We start from the raw sequence: 24,393 nt of genomic DNA, 5'->3' as shown, positions 1-24,393 counted from the left end.
GGCTTTGGCTACTAACACCAATAATCATCAACCATGACCAAAACAATCATCTTTTGTTTCTGTCCTTTCCCATTTTTTTTTTTTCTTTTTTTTTTTGTATTTTGTGGAAAAAATAAATATAATCTCCTTTCTCTTCATCTCCATTCAATTGTGGTCCCATGTATACCATTTCTACTCCACCCTCTGCAGTCTGCCCTCCTACCCTTCTTTTCTTTCTCCATCTTGTTTTTGGGTCTATGCCTTCCAAGAATAAAATTCCAAATGCTCTATGGGCTTTGCAACATTAAGTTCCTAAGTGCTTTGTTGTGTGATATTGTTTTCATGTCATGGGTGACAGACTAGCAGAGAAACCATTGATTCTAGATTGAGGTATTGAGGGGTTTAAGAAATGCAAACCGTTTCACTTTTCTATTAGTGCTTGTTTTTATTTTCTTAAATACTTTTTTTTTTTTTTTTTTTTTGTTCTTTTTATTATCATTAATTTTCTCAAAAAAAAATGAAAAGGAAAGATTGAGAGGAAACAAAATTCAAAATTCATTAAAATAAAATTTTTAACTCCCCATTGTTCCTCTGTGAACTACTCTATCCAATTCTAACTTTCTCTAAAACTCAATGTTGGCTTTGGCTATTACCAGCAATAGTCATCATCCATGACCACAAAAATTAATTTTTTTTCCTTTTTCTTAGTATTTTCTTTGTCTTTTGTAGAAGAAAAAAACAAAAAACAAACAGAAACAATTTCCATTCCCTTTGTCTCCATTCAATCGTGGTCCATGTCTATAAATGCTACCCCACCCCCCCTACACTCTTCCCTCTTTCCCTTCTTTTCCTTCTCTATCTTGTCTTTGGTACGTATCTATTACATAAAGTTAATAGTTATCCTTAATTTAGTTTAATTAGGATATATAAAAGATAAAGTTTGAATTAAAGTTGAAGATGGACTCAAACGGCTTGAATTAAAGTGGAAGATAAACTCAAGCATATATTATTTGTATATAAATATGTGAAACCAAGTGTGGACCCCGCATTTTTGCTCGATGTGTTCCCACTTGATGAGGTGACTTGCTTTTCATTTATTTATTGAAAAATATGAATTTTTTTTTTTAGAAAAAAACTTGGAGTCGCAACTTATTTTTGTTTTAATTTTAAAGGGAAAAACAAAATAAGAAAGAAAAACCCTAAGTGTGACTCCTAAAGGAAAAACAAGTCTGTGAAAAACCAAAGTCAAGTCTGGGAGTCAGGTTACCTATTGGGAAGGTACGATGGTGAGTTGTAACACCCCTCTAAGCCTTATAATAAGGTTTCTACTAAATAAGGTGAAACAAAGTACGACAATTGATAAGGAAATCAATGGATATCAGTGAAATGATCAAATAATAAAACGAAACATACATAAAAAATAAGCAAAGTGGGAGTGAGATCGTACCTTAACAACAAGTAATAGTGCGCTATCATGGAACAAGGTTAGTTCGAATATAAAATCATCACATGCATATCAAAAAACAAGATAAAGATCAAGCAATATTCATTAAGCATAACAATTGGCAATCAAAAGAGAAAACTCATATATATGTAGGACCCCCACCAAAGCCCAATTTATCTTGCATGAATTAGTCCCACAAATTCCATTATTTTGGAATTATGAAAACCAAATTCATGTTTATTTAAAAATCAAGGAAAACGAAAAATTATTTTAAAATCAAAGAAAATTTGCGAAAGTGCTTACTTGAAAGGAAAGGTAACAAGTTTATTTAAAAACAAGATTTTTAGTAACTTAAAACTGTAATGAATGATGAAAAGCAATAGAAGTAAAAAATATTTGAAAATTGGAGTGAAATTAAAATAATTTGAAAGAAAACTAGAGTTTTGAAATTTATTTGAAAATTGAAGTCTCCATAATTATTTGAAAATTGGAGTTTTTTTAAGAATTGGAATTTTGGAAATTAAATTTGAAAGAGATTAAAATTTTGAAAATTATTTGAGAATGGGAGTTTTGAAAATTAAATTTAGGAATTGAAGTTTTGGAAATTAAATTTGAAAGAAATATGAATTTTGAAAATTATTTGAGAATTGGAATTTTGAAAATTATTTGAGAATTGGAATTTTAAAAATTAAATTTAAGAATTGGAGTTTTAGAACTTAAATTTGAAGATGACATTTAAAAAAATAAATAATAATAAATAAATTTGGAATTTGGAATTTTGGAAATTTTATTTGAAGATGACAATTTAAAAATTAAATTTGAAAATTGGAATTTTTGGAAAATTTATTTGAAGATGACATTTTAAAAATTAAATTTGGAATTTTGGAGTTTTTGGAAAATTTATTTGAGGACGACATTTTAAAAATTAAAAATTAAATTTGAAAATTGGAATTTTTGGAAAATTTATCTGAAGATAGCATTTTAAAATTTAAATTTGGAAATTGGAATTTTTGGAAAATTTATTTGAAGATGACATTTTAAAAATTAAATTTGGAATTTGGAATTTTCGAAAAATTTATTTTAAGATGGCATTTTAAAAATTAAATTGGGAAATTGGAATTTTGGAAAATTTATTTGAAGATGGCATTTTAAAAATTAAATTTGGAAAATTTGAAAAATGGTATTTTAAAGATTAAATTTGAACTTTTGGAATTTTTGAAAAATTTTGAGAATGGTAGTTTTGGAAAATTATTCAAAAATGGAATTTTGAAAATTAAATTTAAGAATTTGAATTTTGGAAAATTATTCGAGAATGGAATTTCGGAAAATTAAATTTTTTAAAAAAAATGAAATCTTGGAAAATTGGAATTTTGAGAAATTATTTTAAAAAGTAAAATTGAGAATAGAATTTCAGAAAATTAAATTTCGAAAATTGGAAGCTTGGAAAAATTATTTGATAATGGAATTTCGGAAAATTCAAATTTTGAAGAATTATTTGAAGATGAAAATTAATTTTGGAAAATTAAACTTTGATACAAAAAAATAATGAAGAATTAAAATGGAAATGTGGGTGCATGCGCATGAAAGTGGATTGGAAGAAGTTTAAGTGGAGGAAATAGTGAAAGAGAAAAAAAATAATAAAGAATGGGTTTGGTGGTGAAATGAGTGGAGTTTAAATCCATTGTTTCTTCATAGCCCAATTTCCCATAATTCCTATAAATTAGAAAGTCTTGACTTAATCAATTGAAGTTCCTCATCTCTATTTTTTAGTGCGTTATTAGTATGCCCAAGAAAATCATGCCTGCCTCAATTACTGTCAACCAGTCATTCAAATCATAAAACTCATTTCCAAGAGTAATCATATTGCCTTTCGCCAAGCTTCTCAGAAAACGGCACAGGAGTTGCCACCATCATCAGGACCTCCTTTGTCTGCGGTTCCTTCTCCAAACTCCCACCTAAGTGCTCAAAGTCCAAAAACAGCCCCTCCTCCGCCGCCGCACTCCGCCCATTGTCGAACACGGCCTCTGCCTCCTCCTCTGGCACCACCATTCCCACATCCCAAAACCCACTCCATTCTTGCTTCCCTTTTCTAGTTCTCTTCTCCCTCTAACTCAAAAATCTTCCCAGCCCAACTTTCTACTCCCCGTCTCTTTCTGTCCTTACCTGTCCAGCCACCATTTTCTCTCCTCCTTGGTTTTCCATACACCTCATTGGCAAGCTGGTACGGTCTAGCCACATGGGCTTCCATGGCTATGGAAAGTGTTCTCATGAATAATGAAAATGATTCGGTAGAGATGATGATGGTGTGCGATGGACGGTGGTGATGAGAGAGAAGAGTATAGCGTTATGGGTGTGATGGGTATGAAATGAGTGGGGTAAAGTTGAAGGGTGGTAAAATAAAAATAAAAAAACACTAGCAGATTCAAAGCGAGATGTAGATAATATGTACCAGAGCAAGCAGTAACAGAGCCTCAATAATCTCAATCTGAATCTGGCATGAATGATAAAATAAAAACCAGTAATGGCTAGCCTATGAGTAACCTAGAAGTCATTAGAAACATCAAACATACATGACCAGACTCCTCTCAAGCAAGCTCTGCACGTCTTCAAGCACTCCTCCCTCTCTCGAAAAGTCTCCAATCCCCCTTCTCCAACTATTTCTTCTTCATTGCTCCCAGTTCAACCAAAATATCACCACCAGCCCACTGTTTATGCCATCATCCTCTGCAACTTGCTTAGAGATGTTTCTATCCCCCAACCACCACCATGGCAAGCTGGTGGTGTGCTTGGCCATGCTTCCCATGCATGTGGCTCCAAAGGAAACCGAGCCCCACTCTAAGACATGCTGCCAGCAAAGTGCACCAAAAATAATAAAAAAGACTTAGGCCAAAATGAGGGTCTACACCAAGGTTTGGTTAATCTCGATTTTGATGATAACAAAATAAGGTTTGAAACTAATGATTATGCTTCAAGTGTGATTAGGCAAGAAGATTTTCAAAGCTGCAATTATAAAGATAAAATCAAGTCAAAGAAAAATCAATAAAAAGATCTCAAAGAAAAGTGTTTTCCAAGACTTAAACTTTATAAGATCTCTTTATAAGGTTGTTGATGCACTAGGTCTTTCATGCATTACTTTATTAATTTATGCACCAAAATCATCCAAAAGTAATTTTTTTTTTAAAATCCTTTAAAATTGGATGATTTCATGTTTTCAACTAAAACTTTGTGTCAAATGTTTTCCAAACTTGTTTAAAATGTTTTAAGTTGAAAATGATGGTTGTTGAGCCAAAAACAGCTCAATTGGTTGAAGGGTGCAAAAACCTTCTCTCTCTTCCAAAACGTTTGTTCAACCAATCGAGGTCCAGTTAAGGATAGGTCGAGGTCCAATGGTTACCTACCAAACATTAAATGCTAACGGCTAGTCCACCGGTCGAACCCCAAGTGGCTAATTTGGCATTTTTCCTCTATAAAAAAACTCTAATCTTCATTGTTTCAATACCTTAACCTTCCTAAACATTTCTTGCATATATTTGAGCCTTGAGAGGGTGTTTTTTAGTGCACCATTGTTCTAAAACTTGCATATCATTAGTGCACCTTTTAATCCTAATTTTTCTTATATCATTTGAGCCTACTAAAGTTTTGTACTAGGACTTTGTGAAATTATTTGTAAATCTTTGAGATGAAGAATCTAAGTATGAGGTATCACTTAGGGATTCTCAAGTGTAGGGTATCACTTGAGGGGTTGTTCAAGAGTGAAGTATCTCTTGAGAATTGTAAAGGGTGCTTAAAACCAAAAGTTCAAGAGGGTGGATTGGAACCATAACCCAATTGTATTGCTTGAAGGCTTGGTTTGGAAGCCTTGAAATAGTGGGACCTCAAGCTTGGGATTGAAGTTAGAGGAGAATGGATGCAGGCCAAGTTGCGTTGAATCACTATAAAAATCTTATGTTTGCATTCTCTCTTCCCTACTCTTTTACTTTATATGCAATTATCTTTATATTGTTTTATTATATATTTGCATATAATTATCTTTTACATTCATATAAATTAAATTTACAAAAAGAAACCATCACCCTATTCACCCTTCTTCTAAGGTAATTACCTTAGGTTGGAGTAGGTCAATTTTTCTAACAAAATATTTATCAATCATTATAGAGAAAGGTATGCCATATTTTTTTCAATTTTCTTCCTTCTCTATATGGTATTGGAGCGCATCTTTATATTAACCAAGAGCAAATTTAGGGTCCTAGAGCACTACATTGCCTCGTGGTAGTGACCTTGTTATATCTATATTGGCAAGGATACACCCCCAAATGGGTTTCCTCATTCACATTAGTAATTTTTGCTTCAATCCTCATCTAGTCAATCACTTTGTCCTTTCTTATAGCCTTTCCTATAGCCTCCAGTACAATATTTTGGTTTTAATGCCTCTTTACAACTTGGAGCTCCAAATTTTCCTAGTTCAAACCTACTAGAATTTTCTTGTCTTTTGCTTTTGATCATTTTTTAATTCTTGATTTTCTTATCATCTTTTGATTTTTTTTTTTTTTTTTTTTTTTTTTTTGGAGATTGATTCTTGATTGTTTAAAAAAAAATTAGCTTTAGTCAAATCACGTGCTAATGAACTTGCTATTCTTGAAGCATCAATGGATAAAAAAGATCTCGCCAAGAAAATTCTTGATGGTCTCGATGATAAATACAAAAAACTTGTCCAAGCTATAAAAGACCATGAAATTGTAGTCACACTTATGGAATTACATGAAAAAATGTTGAATTTGGAGGCCTCTCTACAAGCTCCATCACCTCAATCATTTTCTTTTTTGGTCATTGCAAATTTGGTCAATCGAAATGCCACTAGGTGGTGCCTTCCCATCGTCGATAACAACACCATGGGATAGTGCATATCGCCTTCTTTCAATTACCCATCATCGTCGACTGTACCTAGACCTTATGGAGACTAGCATCCACCCCAACCATACCTCAGATGCTACCAACCATGTGACACTCAAAGCCACAAGATAAACTAGTGCCCTTTTTTTGGGTCCACCACAATATAGTTGATTCCCTTTTCGTTGACCTTAGCTTCCACTCCCTCGATACCATGACATTCACATCCCAATGTCACTACCACTGTTGTTGTCACCACCACACCTCCATTATGGCTCATTGATAGTGTTGCCTCTCACCATATTATTATTGATCTAGGGCATCTTTCTCTTCACTCCCCACACTAGCTCCATCAACCTCTTAATTGGTTATGGCACAGGTCTTCCAATTACCCATACTAGTTCCACAACTTTAACGTCTCCTACTATCAGTACTTCAAAATAATATTCTTTATGTTCCCAACATGACAAAAAACCTAATATCAATTTTTCAATTTTTGTATTAGGTTTTCTCCATTAGTTACCTTTTCAAATGTCAAAACCACTTCATCTGAGTGGCATCATATACTAGGTCATCTCACTTTTCTAATTTTAAAGCATATACTCTCTAGTTTCAATATAGAAAAAAAGGTTTAATATTATTTAAAGAACTTTAATAATTTTAGCAGTCTTTTATTCAATGTGGAACAAAGTCTCCCAAATGGTAGCTTGCCATTATATATCTTGTCAGCAACCAAAGAAGATCTAAGGCCAACAATGGAGACCTGGTTCAGGGTCCTCGTCTCTCTCTGCATTGCTGCTTTCTTCTTCCCATTGCTCTTCTCCAAGCCCAAGAAGAAGCTACCTCCTGGTTTGTCATTTTTTTCATGGTAGCAGAGATCGCATGGAACCCTGAAGTATGGGAAGATCCACTGGAGTTCAAGCCAGAGAGGTTCTTGACTGGAGATGGGGTAGAAGCATTCGATGTGACTAGGAGTAAGGAGATCAAAATGATGCCATTTGATGCAGGAAGGAGGGTTTGCCCTGGTAATGGTTTAGGAATTTTTCGTTTGGAGTACTTTGTAGCCAATTAGATTTGGAAGTTCAAATGGACTGCTGTGGATGGGGATGATGTTGATCTCTCTGAGAAAAAAGTTTCAGCCCTTCTGCCAGTGCTGATGCAGAATCCATTGAAGGCTCACATCTCTCCAAGGGCCAAATGAAATGAAGAAATGCATATGCTTTGCAAGTTTGTTGAATAAGGTAAAAATTTCATGAAACCAAGGGAGATGATGATATTGGTTATTATTAAGGTTGAGCAACTAATTAAGCTGACATTTCATAAAACCCAAAACTTCATATTTGATTACTTTAAAGAGTGCTTTTAGTAGTGATTATATAAAGGAAGCGGGTCTAGTCTTTTGAACACTTGAAAATTTCTATTTTTCATGTATTAGAAGGGATAAAAACGCTTCCTAAAATCACTACTGAACAGGCTCTAAATGATTTGAGAGAATTTTGTTATTAATTTCTTGTTATTTTAAATATCAACTTCTTTGCTAAAACTAAATTTAAAAGTTTTTAAAAATTATTTAATCCAAACATATTTATTAGTTTTATTAATATCAAGGAATTGATATACATAATTGATAGTTATTATTGTAAGTTGGTAATCAATTGAGTTTTTTTCAGCAATGATGGCTCAAGAGTAGTATTTTTTATTGAGAGAAAAAAAATATATTTTTTACTTATTAGGTTAAGTTAATTTTGGCTTTAAATAATATTATTATTTATTTTATCAAATATATTTAATCGTATCGATCAATGACTTGAATTAAATCATTAAATTATATTAAATAATTAAATTGGTTTACGAAAAAATATTGTTCCTTAGTGTTAAGAGGGTTGGAAGATTTCTTTAATTTATTAAATAATACAAAGTGCTCGTCTGAATATATATATATATATATATATATATATATATATATATATATATATATATATATAGATATATATATATATAGATATATTTAACAGCGGTTACAAATATAACCCAGGCCATGCCAATCCCTTATTTAGAAGGGACCAACCACTGCAGTTTCATTTGCAAAAAGCAAGCCATCAGATGATCTGAATTTTCTTATGTAGAATATAAACTTGACCCTACAATAAATATAATTACCAGAAGGTAAAGGAACAAGGATTCTATTACCTTTTTCACATGGATAAAAAAAATTTCATTAGATGAGACTTGAACAAACAATCTCTCCCATATCCCCATGGAGAAGGTGGCTCAGCTTCAGCTCCACCGTCTCCTCCACCATCACCGCCATCACCAGCTACCCCACCAGATCCAAACACATTCCAAATAATTCCAATATTTCACACAAATATCCCTCTTTAATTCATGTAAATTATGCCATCAACAACTCATTTCTAAATTTTACTCTAAACATTATTCCCACTAAAATCAATCCAAACATTCACATATCCACCAACAAATTAAAAGAATAATCTTGCATATAAAACCTCAGTAAAATTTAACCGTTGGATGCGAAATCCGACTCAGTAGCGATGTTCACCTCGACGAATTGAACTCCCTCTCAAAATTTGATATAGATCGGAGCAGGTTTGGTGGCTCAGAATGCAGGCTTTCCGTCATGGAGAACCCACGGCCCTCCACTGCGTCTCTATTTCTCTTGTTCTCTCTGGTTTTTTTCTCCTCTTTCCTGGCAGTGGCTTTCACACCACTTTTGGTGTCCGGTCCCTATATATATATGGGGTATTACAAATTCAGTGAGCTTATTGTCTTCTTCTGTGGTCCATGGCCGTCTCTGCTGCTGCTGTGGTCTTGCCATCATGGATTTCCATGCAAAGATGAAGAAATTAACACAATAAAGCTTCCATGAAATATACTACAAGAAAACAAACAGATAAATATTACAATGAGAGAGTTTGAAGAAATATTGGCTGAGCTTTTGTAAATATAAATTAAACTGAAACCATTTCTTTTAATAAAAATTGAAAATATAAAAATCATTTTTCTTAATAAAATTGAATCCTAAAACTTTTTTTTTCCCAAATAAAATCAAAATTTTTTAAATAGATTTGTAAAAATAATTTTTCAAATAAGAGTTGCAAAAATTATTTTCTTGTAAATAAAATCAAATTGGATTGTAACAATCATTTCTTTTAATAAAAATAAGTTAAAAAAAACATTAGCCCATAAATAAAAATATGTTGAAGAATTTTTTGTAAATAAAAATAAATCAAATCATTCTTTTTATATAAATTGAAGCATTTTTTGTAAATAAAATAAAATAAATAGAAATCATCTAGACTCTTTTTTTTTTCTCATGCAAATAAAGTCTTTTGAAATCTTTTGAAGATTTGTTGTAATCTTTTAGAAATAATCAAATCATTTTTTAATTAATTTAATGAATCAACTCGTGTAATTCTCATATTCATTGTCTTGTAGATTTTATAATCTATCTTTATCGTATCGTTGTCTATTCTTTTATATTAAGTCTTATTTATTTTTGTATTGATTGATTAATTAATTGAATGTGAAAGTTTTTTTTGCTTTTATATTAAAGATCATAAATTTACGAATTTAGAAGGGTACTATGACTTATCCTCATACCTTTATAATAGGTAATCTGACATTTGAATTTGTTCTTAATTCATAAACTTATCTTTTTCAAATAAGAAATTATATACGGGTTGTGTAATTATTGGGTTTTTGAGAGAATGAAATAAGTGAAGTTAAAAGCCTGTTTGATAATTGTTTTTTAAAGTAGTTTTAAAAAATAGTTTTTAAAAATAGGTTTTGAAATTTGTTCTTTAATGTTTTGTAAAACCAAAGTGTTTTTAAGAACTTGAAATACTTTTAAAGTTTAAACTTTAAAATTTAAAATAAGCAAGAAAATAGAATTTTGATAATAATCGATATTAATATATATTTGAAGGATAAAATAATTCTTAAATAAAAGAATAAAGTTTAGTTTTAAAAATATTAAGGGTTTATTCATGAACGTTTATAAAAACTAGTTTATGTTTTTGAGAATAAAAAATAAGAAAATATGTTTCAATTAAAAAATAGGTTTTCTGGTTTCAAAAATACACATAATCTCTTTCTTGATTAGAATATTAAAATTATCATTTTTATTACCTTTGAAATCCTAAATAATTTAACTTAATTACTTTGATTTATTTTGAAAGAAAAAGTTAGGAAGGTATATTTTTTTTTTCTTTCACTAACTTTAAGTCAATCATGACCATGATGAATGACATTTTTATTCAAACTAGTTTACACTAAACTTTGTAGATCGATGAAGCCTTTTTCTTTCACTAATATAAAGTAATTAAGCATTTCTAAAGATTTAAAAAAAAAAAAAGTTTTTAGAAAGTGAGAATAGATTTCAAATACTTCCCAATGAAATACTTGATATGTCTTAATAAGCACTATCAAAAACTTGAAAAATACCATGATTTTAAATAAAATATTCATATGTAAAAAATACAAATTTGCTAAATATTCATATACAAAAAATACATATTTGCTACCTCTAAAATTATATCCATTTTCCTCTCTTTACTTTTAAATTCATTTTAGCATCTTAACTCCTTTCAAGGGAGTTTTTCAATATTGCTTTTCAATAGTGATTTCTCATATAATTTTATTCAAAAAGTATCTTTTATTCATGGTTAATTTGATCTATAAGATTAAGTCTTTTGTTTTTTTTTAAAAAAAAAATCAATTCTTTAAAATATTCCTCTGACCCTTGGATAAATTTAGCATGTCTTTCCTTATGTTTTTCCCACTTGACTTACATCTTGATGACTAATTAATATTATATTTTGATGACTAAATAAATCCTTTAACTTAGTTTCCTCTCTTGAATTCAAGGACTTCAAAAAAACTAACTCTATTCACACACCACTACTCTTTATTTGTTAATCAAAACTATGTATATAAACAAAAAGAAAATAAAAAATAAAAATAAAATAAAATAAAATAAACACGAGATTTTGAAGATGATTAAGCAATCAATGTGATCTTTATATCCACATAAAGTACTAACACTCAACAATTCACTAATCAAAAGAAAAAAAAATAGATTACAATGATGAAGATCTCCAAAAAAACCCTCTCAATTGCGGTTGTACCCTCTAAAGAAAACCTTAAAAAACATAATAATATTAAATATATAATAGGAGCAAACTCGTCATTCATCATATAAAAAAAAATTCTTTAGAATAGGTTGCTCTTCAATTGACCAATCAGTTCGATCCCCATGAGCTCAGCAAGGAACTCGACCACCAACATCCTAAACAAAATGCAACAAAACTTATTCAAACTTCACAATCCAATATTATTTTATTATTAATCATCTTACTTTTTCATAATGTAACTTCAATTTCTTTTAAATGGAATTTGGTTCCTACTTCTATTCTAGCCCAAGTTCGATTCTAACTAACATCCCCACGTGATTTTTTCAAGTTTCTATGTAATGTTTGTTATGATATATACATTTGCATTTCATTTTTCATCTAACCTATTCCAATAAAGCCATTATTTGCTGCCATGTTTGATTGAGTTCTCTAAGTGTAGCACGTCAATTTCTCTTCCCATGTTCTCATTTAATTTTATGCAAATCCATTACTTTCCCCATAATTTGAACTTCAATTGATGCTTTAATTTGTTACTAATACTTCAATTAATTATATCATCGTTATCTAAACTAAATCTTTAATAAGCTAACATCTATATCTAATAATAGATTTAAAGTAGCTCATAGAAAATTTAGGTTAGGTTAGGTTAGGCCACAGAAAATTTGAAAGAAAAAAAATAGAAATAAATTAAAATAAAAAGTAAAAAAATATGAAAAATTAATAAAACTTTATACGATGTTTGGTTATCGATAAAAAAGTAAAAAGAAAAATGAGTCTTTTAACATTTTTGTCCTTTCTTTTATAACATATTTTTTTATTTTTCGATGAAATTCAATCATAAAAATATATCATTTTTTTTTCATTCTCTCATTACTTTTCATAAATCAAACATACTTACAAGAAAAACCTAAGATTATTTTTAACAAGAAAAACTAAAGATTTGAATCACTCACAAAATATCGTTAAATCTCCTTTCTCGTTCATTCTTAATCCTAAAAAGTGATCATTTGATTAGGGCATTATTGACTCTTTAAAACCTTGAATGATTTTGTTAATTATTGCCATTTAAGCTCAAATTATTATGATTAATTTCTTTTCCACTTTTAAGTGATCAGTCGAGCATGGTGAAGTAGTCATGACTAACAGTTTATTTAAAACTAATTAACAATATTTATTGCGCTTAGAGCTTATGACTGATCATATCTAATTTCGAGTTCTAAATTTCATACAATTAGATTGACCTCTCTCTTGAGTTTAGTCTCATTAGATAGATAGATAGAGAGAGAGAGAGATGAATTAAAAATTCTTGAGTTTAGTCTCATTAGATAGAGGGAAGAGAGATGAATTAAAAATCTTATCATCATCATCTTCTAGACTTTGGGTGTGTCTGTTTCCAGTCTTCCATTGCTTATTTCAGCTACAGACTGCAGAACATTTAATTTGGTTATAAATTATAATGAGATGATAGGGCGTCTGAATGAGACGTCCCTCTACCAAGCTGGTGGTGGAAGCCTATGCTCTGATCAAATGGGGAAAAATATAGTACAACTTCGGTAAGTTTTGAGGACCCATCCCCTTCGGTAAGTGGCTTTTGTGCCGTCAAAAATAATTTTAAAATTATCGTAATTTTTTATTTTTAATTTCAAATACAACTCGTCTTTTCAAAAGACATAATTTTTCAATTTCAAAAGGCATGTTAAATATAAAGAAAAAAAGTGAATTCCTATTTTAAAATATCGAGTGCAACATAAAAAAAGTTTTAAGATAAAAGGTAAACTCGTCTTTTCAAAAGACGAATTTAGTATAAAAATAAAAATAAAATAATAAAAATGTCATATTTTTGTATTCATCTTTTAAATAATTATATTATAATATTTTTTTTAAAATAACATTTAAAAGAAAATTCCCCTTTATCTTATAAGATCATTTGGTGTAAATTATCTTTTCTTTTTTAGTAAATTAGTGTTCCATTATAATCCTTCTTTTTTATTCATCATATTAATTGTACTGAAGTGTTAGTGTGGGGGGCTTCCCTCCACATGTCCTTCCCGGACTCAAGACCCTTTGGTCGTCCAGGGCAAACATATAACCCCTTTGGGATCACTCCATTTGGATTTAGATGAGCTTTGTCTGGCACTAGAAGTAAGAAACTTTCCTTCTTCCACAATGTTAGACATAATGGACAAACCGAGTCGGCTGGACCTATCAGACGGGCAAATCCATCCAGTCAAGTTCTCAGAATTTCTGGCATGTGTGGTCTATCATGCCTAATGTCTGAAGCATCGGTCTAAACGCGTAACGTTTGAGTGGTGGACTAGACGTCTGATGTCTGAGCAACGGACTAGACACCATTTATACTCAAAAGTCAATACCAATTAATTGTTACACACAATCTCAGACATTGGCAAGCTAAATGGATTGCCTACTACACAATCCGAGATTTTGGTACGACAGTCAACAAATGACACCAATCAGCCACCCTTATTTGATATGTCTTAATAAGCACTATCAAAAACTTGAAAAATACCTTGATTTTAAATAAAATATTCATATGTAAAAAATAAAAATTTGCTAAATACTCATATACAAGAAATACATATTTGCTACCTCTAAAATTATATCCATTTTCCTCTCTTTACAATTAAATTCTTTTTACCATCTTAACTCAGAGTTTTTCAATATCCCTCATGCTTTTCAATAGTGATTTCACATATAATTTTTTTCAAAAATTACCTTTTATTCATGGTTAATTTGATCCATAAGATTAAGTCTTTTGTTTTTTTTTTTTTTTTACATCAATTCTTTAAAATATTCCTCTGACCTTTCGATGAATTTACCATATCTTTCCTTATGGTTTTCCCACTTGACTTACATGTAGATGACTAAATATTACATTTTGATGACTAAATAAATCATTTTAACTTAGTAAGTTTCCTTAGAATTCAAGGACTTCAAAAAAACCAACTCTATTCACATACCACTACTCTTTATTTGTTAACCAAAACTATGTATATATACAAAAAGAAAATAAAGAAAAATACGAGATTTTGAAGGTGATTAGGAAATCAATGTGATTTCTATATCCACATAAAGTACTAACACTCAACAATTCACTAATCAAAAGAAAATAAATAGATTACAATGATAAAGATCTCCAAAAAAACCTCTCAATTGTGGTTGTGCCCTCTAAAAAAAACCTTAAAAAACATAATAATATTAAATATATAATAGGAGCAAACTCGTCATTCATCATATAAAAAAAAATTAGAATGTGTTGTCTCTTCAATTGACCAATCAGTTTGATCCCCCATGAGCTCGGAAAGGAGCTCGACCACCAACATCCTAAACAAAGCGTAACAAAATTAATTCAAACTCCGCAATCCAATATTATTTTATTATTAATCATCTAACTTTTTCATAATGTAACTTCAATTTCTTTTAAATTGAATTCGGTTCCTACTTCAATTCTAGCCCAAGCTCGATTCTAACTAACATCCCCACGTGATTTTTTCAAGTTTCTATGTGATGTTTGTTATGATATATACATTTGCATTTCATTTTTCATCTAACCTATTCCAATAAAGCCATTATTTGTTGCCATGTTTGATTGAGTTCTCTAAGTGTAGCACGTCAATTTCTCTTCCCATGTTCTTATTTAATTTTATGTGAATCCATTACTTTCCTCATAATTTGAACTTCAATTAATGCTTTAATTTATTACTAATACTTCAATTACTTATATCATCGTTATCTCAACTAAATCTTTAATAAGCCAACATCGATATCTAATAATAGATTTAAAGTAGTTTATAGAAAATTTACATTAGGTTAGGTTAGGCCATAGAAAATTTGAAAGGAAAAAAGAAATAAAGATAAATTTTAAAAATGTAAAAAAAAAAAATTAATAAAATTTTATACGATGTTTTGTCATCGATAAAAAAAAATTTACAAAAAAAAAAAAAAGAACTCTTTTAACATTTTTATCCTTTCTTTTATAATATTTTTTTTTTATTTTTCGATGAAATTCAATCATAAAAATATATCATTTTTTTTTCATTCTCTTGTTACTTTTCATAAATCAAACATAACTTACAAGAAAAGCCTAAGATTATTTTTAACAAGAAAAACTAAAGATTTGAATCACTCACAAAATATCGTTAAATCTCCTTTCTCGTTCATTCTTAATCCTAAAAAGTGATCATTTGATTAGGGCATTATTGACTCTTTAAAACCTTGAATGATTTTGTTAATTATTTCCATTTAAGCTCAAATTATTATGATTAATTTCTTTTCCACTTTTAAGTGATCAGTCGAGCATGGTGAAGTAGTCATGACTAACAGTTTATTTAAAACTAATTAACAATATTTATTGCGCTTAGAGCTTATGACTGATCATATCTAATTTCGAGTTCTAAATTTCATACAATTAGATTGACCTCTCTCTTGAGTTTAGTCTCATTAGAGAGAGAGAGAGATGAGTTAAAAATCTTATCATCATCATCTTCTAGAGTTTGGGTGTGTTTGTTTCCAGTCTTCCATTGCTTATTTTAGCTACAGACTGCAGAACATTTAATTTGGTTATAAATTATACTGAGATGATGGGGCGTGTGAATGAGACGTCCCTCTACCAAGCTGGTGGTGGAAGCCTATGCTCTGATCAGATGGGGAAAAATATAGTACAACTTCAGTAAGTTTTGAGGACCCATCCCCTTAAAGAGGGTTTTCAACATGAGTGGCCTTCGTGCCGTGAAAAATAATTCTAAAACTATCGTAATTTTTTATTTTTTATTTCAAATGCAAATGTCTTTTTAAGAGACATAATTTTTCAATTTCAAAAGGTATGTTAAATATAAAAAATAATAAAATAATAAAAAAGTGAATTCGTAATTAAAAATATCGAGTTCAACATAAATAAAAAAAAAAGTTTTAAGATAAAAGTTAGACTCATCTTTTCAAAAGACGAATTTAGTATAAAAATAAAAAAAATATAGTAAAAATGTCATATTTTTGTATTAATCTTTTCAATTATTATATTATAATATTTTTTTAAAAATAACATCTAAAAGAAAATCCCCCTTAGGGCGTTTACACATTAAATTCCCCCTCAACATTTCAATTATTTATTTAATATTATAAGATCATTTGGTGTTAATTATCTTTTTCTTTTTAGTAAGTTAGTGCTCAATCATAATCCTCTTTTTTTATTCATCATATTAATTGTACTGAAGTGTTAGGGCGATTAATTTTACCATTTTTGATATTATTTAACTTTTTTTTTTTATGGAAATAGCATGATGGAAACAAAGGTAAGTTTCTTTGTTTTTACTCTACTTTTGAGGGGAAAACATAGTAAAGAAAAGTGTACTTTTTTCTATACTATTACTTGCTTTAGGAATAGAGCCTTTGATTTGGTTATGAGGTAACAAGAAGGTTGGTGGAGGATTGGTTCTATATATCTAGGTTGATGAGATGGGAAGAAGACTCACTTTAGTATATTAGTGCACCATTTGAATCCTCTTTTTCTTGTTCACGATAATTACTCATACTAATTTTACTAGAGGGCAAAAGAAATTGATTTTAGCATTTTCGAAATCATATAATTTAATTTTTGAGGAAAATAGCATAAGAGAAATAAATGTCATTTACTTTTGAGGGAATCAAAAGACATACTAGGGAAAAGTGTAAATTTTTTATACTACTGCTTACTTTAGCAATAGATCAAACCTTTGATTTGGTTATGAGGTAATGGGAAGGTCGTTTGCCTTATATATATGTATGTGTAGGGACCCCTCCCCTTGGGAAACACGTGGCACGCAGCTCATGGTGACGCGTGGCACGTGTTATCAACCGGACCATCATCATCCGGATTCCCCTAAGGATATGCATGGTGCAGTTATCCTATCCGGACCACCTCAGGGAAAGGCAAACGACGTTTCAGCTTCTCCTATCCAAGGAAGAGCAAACGACGCTGGCAGAGCATAGACATCCGGATAGTCTCCACAACACATCCGGATAATCAGCATGATCCATCCGGATATAAATCGTCTGGATGGTCAATTAAAGTAAAGCGAGTCTTACACGCAATCACAACAAGCAGCCATGGCCCCCATCCCATCACCTGCAGAATGAGAAGACAAGAGGAAGTGACAGCAAGTCACTTCCCACGATCATTCTACATAATCACTCCCCACGATCTCTGACAACCACATCACCTACCACGATCTCTGACAGCCATTCGTAGGATGATAGTGCTCCTACTGACACCTATTATCATCATCACAACATAAAATATCTCCTCACCATTAATGAAAGGAGCAGTACCCCTGAAGCTGTATATATATGACTTCACACGAAGAAGAAAGGGCTGATCCCCTGGTAACCTCTTGATACCTAGTAAAAGGCCAACTGATTTATATATCTCTCCCTCACCATGGCTAACAAAACCATCGGAGGGTGCGTCCGGACACCCTGTCCGGATGCCTTTTTGCAGGTACAAACGCTGAATCAAGAACCCTTTGTGTGTTGAGAATCGCGTGTCTATCCATCTAGCAGCAACGTGGTCCACCTGATACGCGAGGCGACAACATTGGCGCCGTCTGTGGGAATCTTTTACTTTTTATTCTGATTCAGTCACTAGCAAAGATGGCCACACCTTCCCAAAGTCGATCATCTGGTAGAAAGGAGGAAGATAATCACGAATGGCGTCAAGCCATCGAAAAAAGACAGTTGGCGAGCGAAAAACAGCTAAGAGCTCTCCTCCAGGAGACGGAGAGGTTAAGGGAAGAAAACGCGGTGTTACGCATTCAAGCCTCAACGTCAGGTCCTCCTCGTCGTCAGCGTTCAAGAGGCCAGGTGGCAAACTCAAGGCCAGAGCCAGAATCAATATATCCTGGGTCAACAGGAGCTGTCCCAGGAGCATACAACGCAAGGCCCCATGAGCCACGCACACCCATGCCTCGAGCTCCCCGTGAGGAAAGCTCAGATTCCACTCATTTTTCAGCAAAAAGACAACGTGATAGAAAATCACAGTTGTCAAGTTCTATGCGCGCAAGACTAGGCCCACAAGAGCCTGGGAGATCAAAGCCACCAGTAGCCACAACCCGGGCACCACGCCCCGATCCTATGATCGCTCCCATGGTGCAGAACGTACCTCCGCATCGTGACCCCATGGTCACCCCAGCGATGCGGAACGTTCACTCACACCTAGCGGAACGACCAGCTGGGAGAAACCTCCCAAACGAGCCACCCATTGGCTCCATCAGCAAAAGGCTGGATGACATGCTCTCCACGCCCTTTTGCTCTCATATCACCCATTACGAGCCCCCAAGGGGATTCCTCGTACCAAAGTTTTCCACCTACGATGGGACCAACGATCCCTTTGATCACATCATGCACTATCGACAGCTCATGACGCTCGATATTGGCAACGATGCATTGCTATGCAAAGTATTCCCCGCCAGCCTTCAAGGGCAGGCCCTCTCATGGTTTCATCGCCTACCTCCTAACTCTGTTGACAATTTCAGGGACCTCTCTGAAGTATTCGTGGGACAGTACTTGTGCTCTGCTCGACACAAGCAGAATATCAGCACCCTCCAGAACATAAAAATGAGAGACAACGAATCCTTGAGGGAATTTGTGAAACGATTTGGCCAAGCCGTACTCCAAATAGAGGTTTGCAGCATGGATGCTGTCCTACAGATCTTCAAAAGAAGCATCTGTCCAGGCACTCCATTTTTTGAATCGCTGGCCAAAAAGCCTCCTACAACGATGGACGATTTGTTCAGACGTGCTAACAAATATTCAATGCTCGAAGATGACGTACGTGCAGCCACCCAGCAAGTTTTGGTTGCCGGACGGGCTTCTAGAGATAACACGGACAGACATGCCAAACCTCCGGACCGGCCAAAACCAATTGACCGGAGGCAGGACGGGCCGAGTCGTCCGGATAGGCTGCCCATCACACCCCTATCCGTATCATACGAAAAACTTCTCCCAATGATCCAAGGGTTGTCCGAATTCAGGTGGCCTAGACCCCTCGAAACGGACCCATCCATAAGAGACCGCAGCAAGAAATGCGCCTTTCACAAAGACCATGGTCATACAACAGAGACATGTCGGTCCCTCCAGTATCTAGTTGAAAGGCTCATCAAAGCAGGACATTTAAAACAGTACATCCGCCCAGATACTGAAGGAAGGGACATATCTCAACATCATAACTCTGGGGCCCCAAGGGCCCCAGTCGCCCCCAAGGCTGTCATAAACTATATCAATGGGGGCCCATCTGACGAGGAATACGATTCCAGACGGAAAAGGCAGAAATTGCTGCGAGCCGCGTCAATACGCGAACGCATTAATTCCATCCGGCCGGGTCTTACTGGAGAGGGCCCTCGCCCTATAGATGGGACAATCATTTTCCCACCAGCAGATCCCACCCGGACGCTACAGCCACATCGCGACGCCCTCATCCTCTCCCTAGAAATAGGAGATTTCGATGTAAGACGTATCTTGGTTGACCCAGGCAGTTCAGCCGATCTGGTACAAGCATCAGTCATTGGCCATATGGGACACAGTCTCGCGGGTCTCGAAAACCCCGGACGAATCTTATCCGGATTCAACGGATCATCAACCACGTCCTTAGGAGACATTATACTGCCGGTCCAAGCTGGCCCAGTCACTCTCAACGTGCAATTCTCAGTGGTACAAGAGTTATCACCCTTCAATGTCATCTTGGGACGCACATGGCTTCACTACATGAAAGTCATCCCTTCCACATATCATCAAATGGTGAGTTTCCTCACCAACAAAGGACAAACTGACTTGTATGGCAGCCAGTTAGCCGCTCGTCAGTGCTATCAAATAGCACGAGAGGCGGGAACTAGTCAGGAGGATGCAGTTCCCCCTGAACCCAGCCATACGCATGACCAATAGCAATTATTGGGTCCGGCGGACAAGGATCCCCCGGCAGCAGATCCCTTACAAACAATCCAAATCTCAGAAGAGAATGATCACCTCACAAACATAAGTTCCCTCATGACACAAGAAGAAACTCAGAGCATGCAAAATATCCTTCAAAGCAACCATGACATCTTCGCATGGACACATTCGGATATGAAGGGAATTCATCCCTCTATTGCCTCTCACAAGCTTAACATCTTTCCAGCAGCCAGACCCGTTCGACAGAGGATTAGGCGCTTCCACCCGGATAGACAAAGAATCATCCGGAACGAGATTGATAAATTGCTCGAAGCCGGATTCATCAGAGAAGTTTCTTATCCGGATTGGCTGGCAAACGTAGTCGTGGTACCCAAAAAAGAAGGAAAATGGCGAGTTTGTGTAGATTACACCAACCTCAACAATGCGTGTCCAAAAGACAGTTTCCCCTTACCGCGAATAGATCAGATTGTGGATTCCACTTCCGGGCAGGGGATGCTCTCTTTCTTAGATGCCTTCTCCGGATATCATCAAATCCCCATGTCCCCGGATGACGAAGAAAAAACAGCATTCATAACGCCACACGGCCTCTATTGCTACAAAGTCATGCCATTCGGACTCAAAAACGCTGGCGCCACATATCAAAGATTGATGACTACAATCTTCAAACCTCTGATAGGCCGCTCGGTCGAGGTATACATTGACGATATCGTGGTTAAAAGCAAAACTCGAGAGCAGCATATCCTCCATTTACAAGAAGTTTTTTATCTCTTGCGAAAATATGGCATGAAGCTAAATCCTTCCAAATGTGCCTTTGGCGTGAGTGCTGGCAAGTTTCTGGGATTTATGGTCAGCCAAAGAGGCATAGAAGTCAGCCCGGATCAAGTCAAAGCAGTCATGGAGACACCTCCTCCCAGGAACAAAAAGGAGTTACAACGCCTCACAGGCAAGCTCGTTGCGTTAGGGCGTTTCATAGCCCGCTTCACTGATGAGTTGCGACCCTTCTTCTTGGCGATACGAAAAACTGGAACGCAGGGATGGACGGACAATTGCCAAAACGCGTTGGAAAGAATTAAACATTGTCTTATGCATCCACCCATCTTGAGCAGCCCCATCCCAAAGGAGAAGCTATACATGTATCTAGCTGTCTCAGAATGGGCAATCAGCGCCGTTCTATTCCGCTGCCCTTCACCAAAGGAGCAGAAACCCGTCTACTATGTCAGCAGGGCATTGGCAGATATAGAAACCAGGTATTCAAAAATGGAGCTAACAGCCTTAGCTCTTCGAAGTGCTGCCCAAAAGCTCCGCCCCTATTTTCAAGCCCACCCAGTGATTGTACTGACCGACCAACCCCTTCGTAGCATTCTGCACAAACCAGATTTAACTGGGCGAATGCTACAATGGGCCATCGAATTAAGCGAATTTGGAATCGAATTCCAACCCAGATTATCCAAAAAAGGCCAAGTAATGGCCGACTTTGTGCTCGAATATTCACGAAGACCCAACCAGCACCACGAATCCAGTGAACAAGAGTGGTGGACACTACGAGTTGACGGAGCCTCACGCTCATCAGGCTCTGGAGTTGGGCTCTTACTACAGTCCCCAACTGGGGAACATCTGGAGCAAGCCATCCGGCTGGGATTCTCCGCGTCTAACAATGAAGCAGAATACGAGGCCATCCTGTCCGGATTGGACCTCGCCCTTGCTCTATCCGTCTCCAAACTCCGGATCTACAGCGACTCGCAACTAGTGGTAAGGCACGTCCAGAAAGAATATGAGGCTAAAGACTCACGCATGGCGCGATACTTGGCCAAAGTAAGAAGCACCTTACAGCAATTCACCGAGTGGACAATCGAAAAAATTAAGCGAGCTGACAATAGGCACGCTGACGCTTTGGCCGGCATAGCTGCCTCTCTACCTATCAAAGAAGCCATTCTATTGCCCATACATGTGCAAGCCAATCCCTCTGTCGTAGAAAATTCCACTTGCAACACCGTTGAGGCAACCCAAACGGATAATCAAGAATGGACGCATGACATTGCAGAATATCTCCGGACAGGCACTTTACCCAAAGATCTTAAACAAGCGCACAAAATCCGGGTGTAGGCTGCCCGCTTCACCCTGATCGGGGGGCACCTGTACAAGCGATCTTTCATAGGGCCTTATCTTCGTTGTCTTGGGCATTCAGAGGCCCAGTATGTGCTAGCTGAATTACATGAAGGAATATGCGGAAATCATGCGGGAGGACGATCCCTAGCACATAGAGCTCATTCACAAGGGTACTATTGGCCAACAATGAAGAAAGACGCGGCAGCATATGTCCAAAAGTGTGATAAATGTCAAAGATACGCTCCCATTCCACATATGCCATCAGCAGCATTGAAATCGGTCTCAGGCCCATGGCCTTTCGCGCAGTGGGGCATGGACATAGTGGGACCCCTACCAGCAGCACCTGCCCAGAAGAAATTCCTCCTTATCGCCACTGATTACTTCAGTAAATGGGTAGAAGCTGAAGCATATGCAAGCATCAAAGATAAAGATGTCACCAAATTCGTATGGAAGAACATTGTTTGCCGCTTTGGAATTCCCCAAATCATCATAGCTGACAATGGTCCACAATTTGACAGCATTGCATTCAGGAATTTCTGTTCGGAACTAAATATCCGGAATTCATACTCCACGCCACGCTATCCTCAAAGCAATGGGCAAGCGGAAGCCACAAACAAAACTCTAATCAATGCCTTAAAGAAAAGGCTTGAGCAAGCCAAAGGGAAGTGGGTGGAGGAGCTACCCGGCGTCCTATGGGCCTATCGAACCACACCCGGACGGCCGACAGGAAACACTCCTTTCGCCCTCACATATGGAATGGACGCAGTCATTCCCACTGAAATAGGTCTTCCTACTATCCGGACCGATGCAGCAAAACAAGAAGATGCCAACACGGAACTAGGAAGAAATTTGGACTGGGCAGACGAAGTCAGAGAAAGCGCGGCCATCCGGATGGCAGATTATCAACAAAGGGCATCAGCGCATTACAATCGAAAAGTCAGGCCCAGAAACTTCAAAAATGGTACGCTAGTACTTAGAAAAGTTTTTGAAAATACTACTGAAGTAGGCGTTGGAAAGTTCCAAGCCAATTGGGAAGGACCCTACATAGTGTCTAAAGCAAACGAAAATGGAGCTTATCATTTGCAAAAGCTAGATGGTACTCCGTTACTCAGACCATGGAATGTGTCCAATTTAAAGCAGTACTATCAATAAAAAGTAGACACAAGTACAAATGAGAAAGAAATATATTTTTATTGATATAAATAGATGTAATTACAAAGAGATCTCCGGACCACAAAAAGACAGAAGGAAAAATTACAGCAGAAAAATTGCAAAAAGAGATAACTATCAGGGAGCGGGCTTCTCATATAGCTTCTTTTCTTCACCCGGAGGAATTGAAGGGGTATCTCGCTTGATGCCGTTCTTCTTCATGCAGCAGCGATACCCAAAGATAAACGTATCATCCACTTGTTGCTGGTAATCCGCTGCAAGTTCCTCCCTTTCCACAGCAAACTCCCGTTCAAGTTCCTCTTTTTGCACATCCAGACGCAGCTGCAAGTCTTCCTTCTGTTTCTTTTCATTCAAAACTTCTGTCCGGAGTTGACTCAATTCATCCCTTAGCCGGGCTGCCTCACCCTCCGCCTCATGAAGGCGGCCCGCAGTTGATTCTTCTCGACCCTTCGCCTCAGCCAACTCCACTCGGAGGGCTTCATTTTCCTCTCGCATGGTGGATAGACTGGCCTCAGCCTCCTCCATTCTCAGATGCAGTTGATTTTCAATCTCTTGGCGCCTAGAGGAAAAGGTCTTCATATAGTCTGCAGTCTGCAGCAGCTGAGTAAAAAGATCGTGTTGTTGAGCCATGCCGCGGAGGCCCCTCACCAGCTGACACACAAACAAGAAAAGCAAACACATAAGTCATACTACAACAAACACATCAGTGCAACAAAAAAT

The sequence above is a fragment of the Vitis vinifera genome, chromosome 16, assembly GCF_030704535.1.
Source record: "Vitis vinifera cultivar Pinot Noir 40024 chromosome 16, ASM3070453v1".
Taxonomy (NCBI): domain Eukaryota; kingdom Viridiplantae; phylum Streptophyta; class Magnoliopsida; order Vitales; family Vitaceae; genus Vitis; species Vitis vinifera.
This window is presented reverse-complemented; position numbering follows the sequence as displayed.